The sequence below is a fragment of the Amphiprion ocellaris genome, chromosome 21 (genome assembly GCF_022539595.1).
Source record: "Amphiprion ocellaris isolate individual 3 ecotype Okinawa chromosome 21, ASM2253959v1, whole genome shotgun sequence".
NCBI classification, from domain to species: Eukaryota; Metazoa; Chordata; class Actinopteri; family Pomacentridae; genus Amphiprion; species Amphiprion ocellaris.
The window spans coordinates 14,794,321-14,803,632 of NC_072786.1; positions in this window are offsets into that span (position 1 = coordinate 14,794,321).

The window sequence follows — 9,312 nt, forward strand, 5'->3', positions numbered from 1 at the left end:
TATCCTGGTGCAGCATGTCTCTTTGATTTTGTCCACATTGATTTGTGATCAGAGACCAAAACATTCAGTGCAAGTGGTCAACTCATGAGTTTAACGAGTGGATCTCTGTCCTCTGTAGCCTGTTTTCTAGCAAGAAAACCAAAAAATGGCATCTCTGTATGTCTTCCGACCATTTTTCTATTAAAAGACAACAATGTCTGCATGGTTATTAAATGACTGAAAACCCATGTATGTGTGTGATGGCACTGGATGTGTGTGATTGTTGAACATGAACTTGCTCCAACGTAACGCCGAGCTCAGTCATCTGTGTGATCCAAACCGGCATTCAATTAACAGACAATTCCGCACAGCTGCCTCCCAGCTCTTCTCAACCCCTCTGCCCCCGATGGCACTCAGTGACCCTCAGTCCTGAACAGGTCTGGACCTAGAGGTGCTACAACCTGATGTTGGAACAGGTGGGTTAAAGGGTGACTTGAATTTGTCATCAGTGAGAGGATGAAAACCAACAAGAAGAAGCTGGAGAAGCGCCGACGGCCATTTAATGTTCCTCAAGTGTTGGAAAACAGCACTAGTAATGTGGAAGGTCACGCCCCCATTTTGTGTATTGATGGCTTTGTGCTCGTATTCGAAGCAGACAGTTGCCCGAGGCTTGATATAGAACCAGAGGTTTAAAAGTGTTGCAGTACTTCGAGTATTTATAATTAGCCTTTACATAACCAGCTGGTACCCCTCTGCAGCAGAGTCACAGTCACTGTAATGGAAAAGCCCAAACTTTGGCAATGGTACCAACAAGTGACCAAACCAAATACAAAACACAACAAGCTGAACAAAAAGGAGGCCAGTAGGACGCTAACAAATGTTACGGAAACTGCTATTAAATTTGATCAACTTAAGTAAAGCAAGCTCGAGTTTTATTTTGAAAATGTTGCAAATTTAGTCCAAATTCTACAAAATGATGTGCATACATTTAAAAAGAGCTCAAAGTTGATTCTGTAGCTTCATTGAATGTGTAATGCAGAAATGTAGTATTGCACTTCTGTACAATTTGCGCAAGGAGAAGATTTCTCCTAATGTGGGTTGATCAAAAAAAAAAAAAATCCTCTGGATCCTCTATTCCGTGTCTTTTGTTGTCCTGTTTCTGACTGGTAAACACCAATGATTCAAACTCCAGGTCTCCACACTTGGCAAAATATCCATCCATCCATTATCTATACACCGTTTAATCCTCATTCGGGTTGTGGGGTGCTGGAGTCTATCCCAGCTGACTTAGGTTGAAGGCAGGGGACACCTGGACAGGTCACCAGTCTATCACAGGACTACACAAAGACAATCACACTCACATTCACACCTACGGACAATTTAGAATCACCAATTAACCTCAGCATATTTTTGGACTGTGGGAGGAAGCTGGAGTACCCTGAGAAAACCCACACATGAAAAGGGAGAACATGCAAACTCCATGCAGGAAGATCCCAGCCCAGGCCGTGAATCGGGGATCGTCGCTGCAAGGTGAAAGTGCTAACCGCCAAGTCACTGTGCAGCCCTTGGTAAAATATGTTGGGCATAAATCCACAACTGACTGCTGTAGTAGTGGATTCTAAAAGGGTGTTCGTGTACATTTTCTAAAATATTCTCAGGAAACGTTGACAAAGACTTCTAGTTAACAATAGGAGACAGTTTTCTTGTATGATCATTGTGATCATTTGAGCATTTTCATGTATTGCAACAAAACTTAAGCTGCAACACACCTCCAGACAGGTGTCCTGAGTCTGTCCCTTCAGGAATCTGAACTCATTAGAGTGATTCATGTCACCTGGACTGATTGCTGCGTTTTCAATATAACCTGGTCCAGTTCACACTTCTCAGTTTGTTGGGTTTGGTAGCACTGAAACTACTCATATTTGAAGCTACAACTCATGTTTTGTCTCACATGCTTTGTCTAAGTCGTTTTTTTTGACAATACTTCAACAACCTTTACAACTAAAGAACACATGAAATTAAGTGAAACTGAAAGTTTTTTCTCTCTCTCTCCTTAATCTTCAAGAAATTTTATTTATAAAGCAGCCTGGTCTTGTTTGGTTTATTCAGCCTTTCACAATATCTTCCAGGTAACTGATTCTGTGTTATTTTTAGAGAAAATACAACAAAGCCCCTTTTGTCCTGGACTCCTTTGCAAAAAGCACCATAAGACAGAGATTGTGAATCTATTTTATGAAATATTACAGATTAACAGTTCTTGCCCTCTTACATCAGTTTACTTTTACATTCATTTACCTTTTTCCTGATGAGGTGCTTGAAATTTAACAGTTTAAGCTTTAAGCTATACACAAACCAACATCACATTTGCCTAATGTCAGTTAGATATCAACCAACAACTACATCAAAACAAATAAAAACGATCAATAAATGTTTCCCTCCAGTATCAAGTAAATCAAATGCCAAATGAAGAAATCAGCCAAATAAATTGACACATAAGATATCATTTTCCATATTTCGATGTTTTAAATCATGATTCAGCTTTGGCGTTTGCTATATTTGTTTTATAGGAGTCTTAGCAAAGCAGCCATCAGGGAAATGTAATCATACATTAATCTACAGAGTGTTTTCACAATTAATTTTATAGTTTTGGTTTATGCAAGATCAGTAACTACAAATAATCCAAGACCATAACCGATGGCTTAAGACTTTTTACAGAAAAGTTTGACTACTGAACTGATATTTAAGGTACATAAGGACCAATTTTTCACTTAGTTAACCTATCCATATTTACTTATTTTATATGCTGGATGACATATCATGAACAAAATAAGGAGTCAACCCCATGGCTGAATATTTTCGCCTTTAAACTACAACATACCGATGACTCAAACACAGATTCAGACTTCTTGGGTTTCATACTTGACAAACCGAAAGAACCAATCTATTTGTGCAGTGTGGGGTTTTCTGCATCATTATTTTTCTTCAGAAGTGAATGGTCATATGGCCATTGCATGTAATAGTTTTACACTGTTTGAACAGAGTCCTAGGTGAGCTGATGTGCTTGAGCTGCAGGGGTGAGTGAAGAAATGTGATAATAAAATAGATCAATTGTGTAGAGTTACATCTAAATCATTTTGAGGCAAGAAATTTTCATTTTTATGTAGGAAAGCATATAAATATGTTACTTTGATGCACAGAGGTGGGTTTTAGGGTTAAATCAAAGATAGCAGAGGGACATTAAACCACAAAAGGGCATCTTGAGAATCTGTTTCTTTGTCTGGAGCATTTCTTACTCTATACATATCTGCAAATGACATTTTTGCAGCTGGAATGCATCACTGTGCAGCACTTCGAGCTGCCACTACCTGCCTGTATGTCTTCATCAATGCTTAATGATGCTGGTGATTGTTTGCTGCGCTCAGCAACATTTCCCACTGGAAGGAGGAAAAAAAAAATGAAAAAAGTGCCTGACCTTGTTGTTTCTTAAGATGAAAGCAACACTGAATGCATCATAGTAACAGATTTCCAAAAAGTTCCCCATAAAAGATAGTATTTCTGCCTGATTGCTTCTTTAGGGCTTTTATGGCGACGGTGCCTTGATGTAATTTACTTTGGGGCACATAAAGGACAATGACTTTGCATTTAACAAGGTCACGAGGATTTGCGGTGATAAAACATGACTCGGGTAATGGAAGGAGAGCAGAGTGAAAGTTAGAATGAGGCTGCTGATAGATCTCCAGGGGAAACCACCCACTCTGAATCTGTACCAGATTCATGCATCAAGCGAACTGTAAACGGCGACATTTCAGTGCCCTGTCACTTCTTTTATCTGATGTTCTCTCTCTTCCTGATTTCTATTTCTAGCTCCAGCTATGGAGCAGCCTTCCTCTGTGTCTTACAGTCATTTTCCTGTTTCTATGTATCTTTCTATCTCATTCTGCTCTTATCTGTCCGGGCCCGGCTCCTACATATCAACTTTCCCCATTTTTATCTCACTATCTTTTCATTCTGCCTCATATCTCTACCTTTCCCCGCTCTTCATTCTTTTGCAGAGATATCTGTGGCCCCCAGCTCCCTCATCTTTCATCTTTTCACTCTTTTCCTCTCATTAACACAATCATGCTCCCTCTGATGTGCACCTCGCCCCGCGATTGTCCTTAACCTGTGGAAATTTATGCGCCGCGCATCGTCCTGCTGCATTACTGGATGAAAATGTTGAGAGTATTACCCTCCCATCCACGCATGCCAATCGCCTCTGGGTGTTCCTCGCTTTATAATAACCCCCGCATTGATTCACAGACCACAACACGTGCGGTGAATTAAAGGAGGCTGCAAGGAGGCCTCAAAGAAACCCCTCCTCTAAAAAAACACATTTTTGCTGCTGAGGTTATAGAGGGATGTTTTTACCTTTAATGAACTGAATTAAAACATGCAAATCTACTGCTTTCATGATACATTGACTCCGCATTGAAGTTTCTATGCACTTTGAAAACACAGAAAACATTGAAATGGGACCTTTTAGTGTGTATTGATTATCTACGCACTTTGCGTCTCGATCATTTCATGTAGAAGAGCCCATGCAAGTGTAGCAGAATAGGCCTTCCTGCCAGGTGTAAGTGTATTTTTCCATCATAACTATGCAGCCAATCACAGGGGGTTGGCATCCTGTACAGATGGGTAGTTGCACGCCGCACTTCCTATTCACCTTGATTCCTGTTGACCTGGTTTCTGCCTTGTCTATTCTTGTTGGATGTGTAGTGAATGCACACTTTGTTTCAGGTGGCTGCTAAAGCGCTCTTCTACTCGGGTGTGCAAAACGTGGCCAGACTGGTATGTAGTTTAAAGTTGTTATTGTTGCTATTAACTTAAATTTCTTCAACATTTGATAAACTGTAGATTGTATTAACTGATCTGTTCTGTTTAAACTGTATTGGGTTCAACTCTCTGTAGCCTAATTTAAGAATAAAGTTACTAATTACTATGCGTGAAGCGATTTTAGTTCATTTTCTTTTCCTTGACCTGATTATTTATTTCCCGTGTGATTAATTTAGTTTCAGTTGTATTTAACTGCATATTTTTTCAGCGACTAACATTTCTTTGTGTTGTTTTGATTGAAGTGGCAGTTACTTGTTTTTTCTTGGATAAAGAAAACCTTTTTAAGCTTAATAATAGGTGATGGCCAGCCACCTATAATTAAGGTATTTCTATCAGCTGTTTTGCTTTGAATGTAACCCCACTAACTGGGTGTGTTCCCTTCCTGTCCTTTCAGAAGCTCAGAACCTGAGGTGGTGGAATCTCCTTCCTGTGTGTTGTGCCCTTTACTAGTGTGTATGTGTGAGTGTGTGTTCATGTGTGATTTAGGATGATTTAAGGGTACAACTCCTTCCTGATTGATCCACCTTTCTGATCCACCTTTCAAACCTGGTCTCAGCCACCTTGTGGAGAAAATGCAAGAGTCAGCATGCTAACACGTTCAGAGTGATGATGGTAGAATGAGGTCCATTACCTTAGCTTAGCATGTTAGCATGCTTGCATTTGCTAATGGGCCCAAAACTCAAAGCACAGCTGAGACGTAAAGCTTTGTTTGCATTAAGTCTGGGTCCAGCTAATATGGTTTACAATTTTTTTTTGAAATTTTCTGCTTCAGACATAAAAAATATTAAATTTTATATACCTTAAGATGGAAACAAATGATAAAATTGATGGTTAGCTAATGTTTATGAGGTATTTAACCATAGTTTTATTACAATTATACTTATGCATTATGTACACTACCGTTCAAAAGTTTGGGGTCACCCTGGTAACATTAAATTAACCAGAAATACAGCGTAGACATTGTTAATGTGGTAAATGATTATTTTAGCTGGAAACGGCTGATTTTAATGGAATATCTACATAGGGGAACAGAGGAGCATTTCCAACAACCGTCACTCCTGTGTTCTAATGCTACATTGTGTTAGCTAATGGTGTTGAAAGGCTAATTGATGATTAGAAAACCCTTGTGCAGTTATGTTAGCACATGAATAAAAGTGTGAGTTTTCATGGAAAACATGAAATTGTCTGAGTGACCCCAAACTGGTAGTTTAGGGACAAATATTTTCTTTTGGTTATTACCTGTTCTCTCAACAATTTGCATAGAATTTCAAATTTTGACCTAGTACACTATATTGAAAACCACAGTCAATTAGCACTTTTGACTTTGTTTTTCCTTACTGATGACCCAAATCAGTTGAAGTTTTACTACTTTTATTCTGAAAGTATCTTGATTGTAGACTTACTAACAAAGGGGAAAGTCAGCCGACAGCATGGTCAATGCTTATGCTAAATGTCATGTTGATCCATCTGGTAGTTATAGACACATCTCACTCAAAATCAGAAATTTCCGTATGATGCTGATGTATTTCACTAAAAACCTGTAAATCTATTGGACAAAAAGTCACTGATCTCCAGTCATTATGATTCATTACATACGCCAAGGCAATCCAAAACCTTCAAAACTAAAATTTAAAAGGTTTACCGATGATATATTCCTCATGTAATGTGTGTGTCGTTACTCAGCTCTTTCTCGGATATGTTTGTTTCTTGCCAAAAAATAATGTTCCGCACCACCACAAGGACAAACATTAAAATAAGAATAACTCACCTCATCCATCAACCACAATAAACGTACAGCAACATGCTCTTCTTGGAGACATTGCTCCAAAGGAATATTTAGCATTTGCAGAATTTAACTTTAAAAAAAAAAAATAAAATAAGGGCACACATGATTTATTTTGAATCTGTGAGCCATTAGTCTGCTTTTGAGAAATAGTTTGTCGCTACAGGCGCTGATTACGCAGCGACAGGCCCGGTGCTCATGCATACAAATGACTGTTTGGTGGAAGTTTATTTCTGAGTGTGCAGACTCAGCAAATCACAAACATCCCTGTCAAGTGAAGCTGCAGTTATAAAGATTACAAAGGTTTCTATAGTCTAAATGACATGTCCAAATATGCAGAAATATACAATATGAATGACTTCACGGTGTGTCAGTGAGTTGTGTAATGAAACATCACAGGTTTGTTTCTGCCGCTGCATCTTTTCTATTTCACACCACGCTACATTTGTGTTTTGTCTGGAGCTCCTTCTGTACTGAGAAACTAAACTGACTTTTGGGCTACAATGCTGCAAAATGTTCACATCCAAGTCTCTCCTCTGTCTTCTAACCTTCTGTGACCTTTTCCCTATCAATTCATTCAATAAAAGTCAGCACGAAGAGCTTCTTCTACAGACGAAGTATAACCAGATTTGTCAGATTTTGACAAAGTCTTCATAACTCCAGCAAGACATCATTTGATTTTCTGACATTGTATCTCTGTCACCTACATAATTGCTCCCTATTTTTCTTTACGGTGGACACTCTGGAATCATAATCAGGCTGCATTGATTGAGGGACGCTGTAAACAGATTGATGAAAACCAGCTTTGACAACTCTAATTCAGCCAGTTATTATCATTTGGGCTCCATGTGGACAATAAACCTCACCAGAGATTACGCTGAATCTTCTCTGGGTCTAATTAGGCTTTTTAATATGATTTAATCTCTCACTTTTGAAAACCCCGTGTCTAGCAGCGACTCTCGTCCATCAGGAAACCAGTGGGCATTGTGGGAATGTTCATTAGTCTTTCTAATTGTCTGGTGATAGAATATCTGGAGCTGATATTAAAGCCTGGAGGTTACCTGCCAAGAGAACCAAAAAATTCACATCTCATATCTAAATCCATTAATATTAATGAAGACATTGTTTTTACAAGAGTAATTAAAATGACAACGAAGATAACATCATTGTATCGATATAATTTTATGGAAGTGAGCATATTGTATTGCCTATTTTATTCTAAATGGGAGCAAAATTGACTAAATAAGCACCGTGTTATATCGAAGAAAAATTAAACCTAGTGATTGATACCATAAACTTATGAGGGAAAAGTTTATCGAGACAAAGAATTATGTGAGAAATAGGGTCATTTTCTCATAGACCTCTATGCAATCTGACATCTTTTTGCCGTCAGAAGAGTCTCCCCCTGCTGGTCGTGAGAAGAATTGCAGGTTTATGCACTTCTGTATTGGTTTCACTTTTTCAGAGGCTGTGGGCATCTTTTATATACAGTCTGAGGTTGTAAAGAAGCAAACACATATAGTTTCTCCTAGCAGAGAAGATTGTTGTTTCCTTCTCATTGTACCAACCACATTGTCTCATCAGATTGCCTAACAAAGATTCCTGGACTTTATTTTCACTCCTATCTAAAATGAAAGCAGAATTTCTTTGGTTAGTTGTTTTACAAAAATGTAAATAATAATAATGATAATAGATAAATAAATAAATGGAATCAACATTTACATTATTATTATTATTATTATTGTTATAATTATTATAGTATTTTGTAGTATTATAGTATTTTACAAACATGTATGTTCATAAAAAAACTACTAGGGAAAAAAAAAGAGTAGACCAATAACCAAGAACTGTGCCCTTCCAACTAACAGATGGCAATTCTAGTCCTCCAGACATATTTTACATAAACTCTGCAGGGTACATACAAAGTCATTCCTCACTATGATCCAGGTCTCCCACATACCTCACAAAGGGTCCCTAATTTTCCCCTGTTTTTGTTTGTTTATTTTTCAATATATAACTTATTTTTCCTAGGGACAGATTTGTCATCTTCTATATAATTTTCGATTGCTCATCTATTACCTCTTCAGCATTTAGAATGCTGAGGTCCATCAATATTTGTTTGTTTTTGTGGTAATTATGTCCATTTGGACGAAAACCAAATAGAAGCAGTTTTGGATTCAGTGAGATTCTTTTTTAAATAATCTTTTTACACAAGGCTCTGACCTCAACTCATACTTAAGTTTTCAGTTGTTTTCAAATTCATCTTCTTTCTGCTCTGTGTAAACACACAGCCTGCAGTTCAGCCGAGAACTTTACCCTGTCGACCAAATATTCTGAAAACTAAAAGAAACAAAAAGGCATACTAGCTGAGCAGCCTCATACAACCTATACAGACATGAGAGTGCTATTAGACATAATGGAAATTTGTTTAAAGGTTTCACTGTGGTTTCGTAAGCTATGTTGTTCCTCTATATAAAAAAAAAGAATGGAAATGAAGGCAAATCTAACGTGCTGTGGTCCTGTTTATGGAACTTGTGGCCATAGTGGCAGCTGTTTAGTAAAAGGTACAAAGTCTTGAATTGATGTACTCCTGAGCAGCAACTGGGACTCATTACAAAACAGAGTTTATGGATCTTTTGAAAGTGTTTCAGAAGGAATAGCATTACTGATAATTT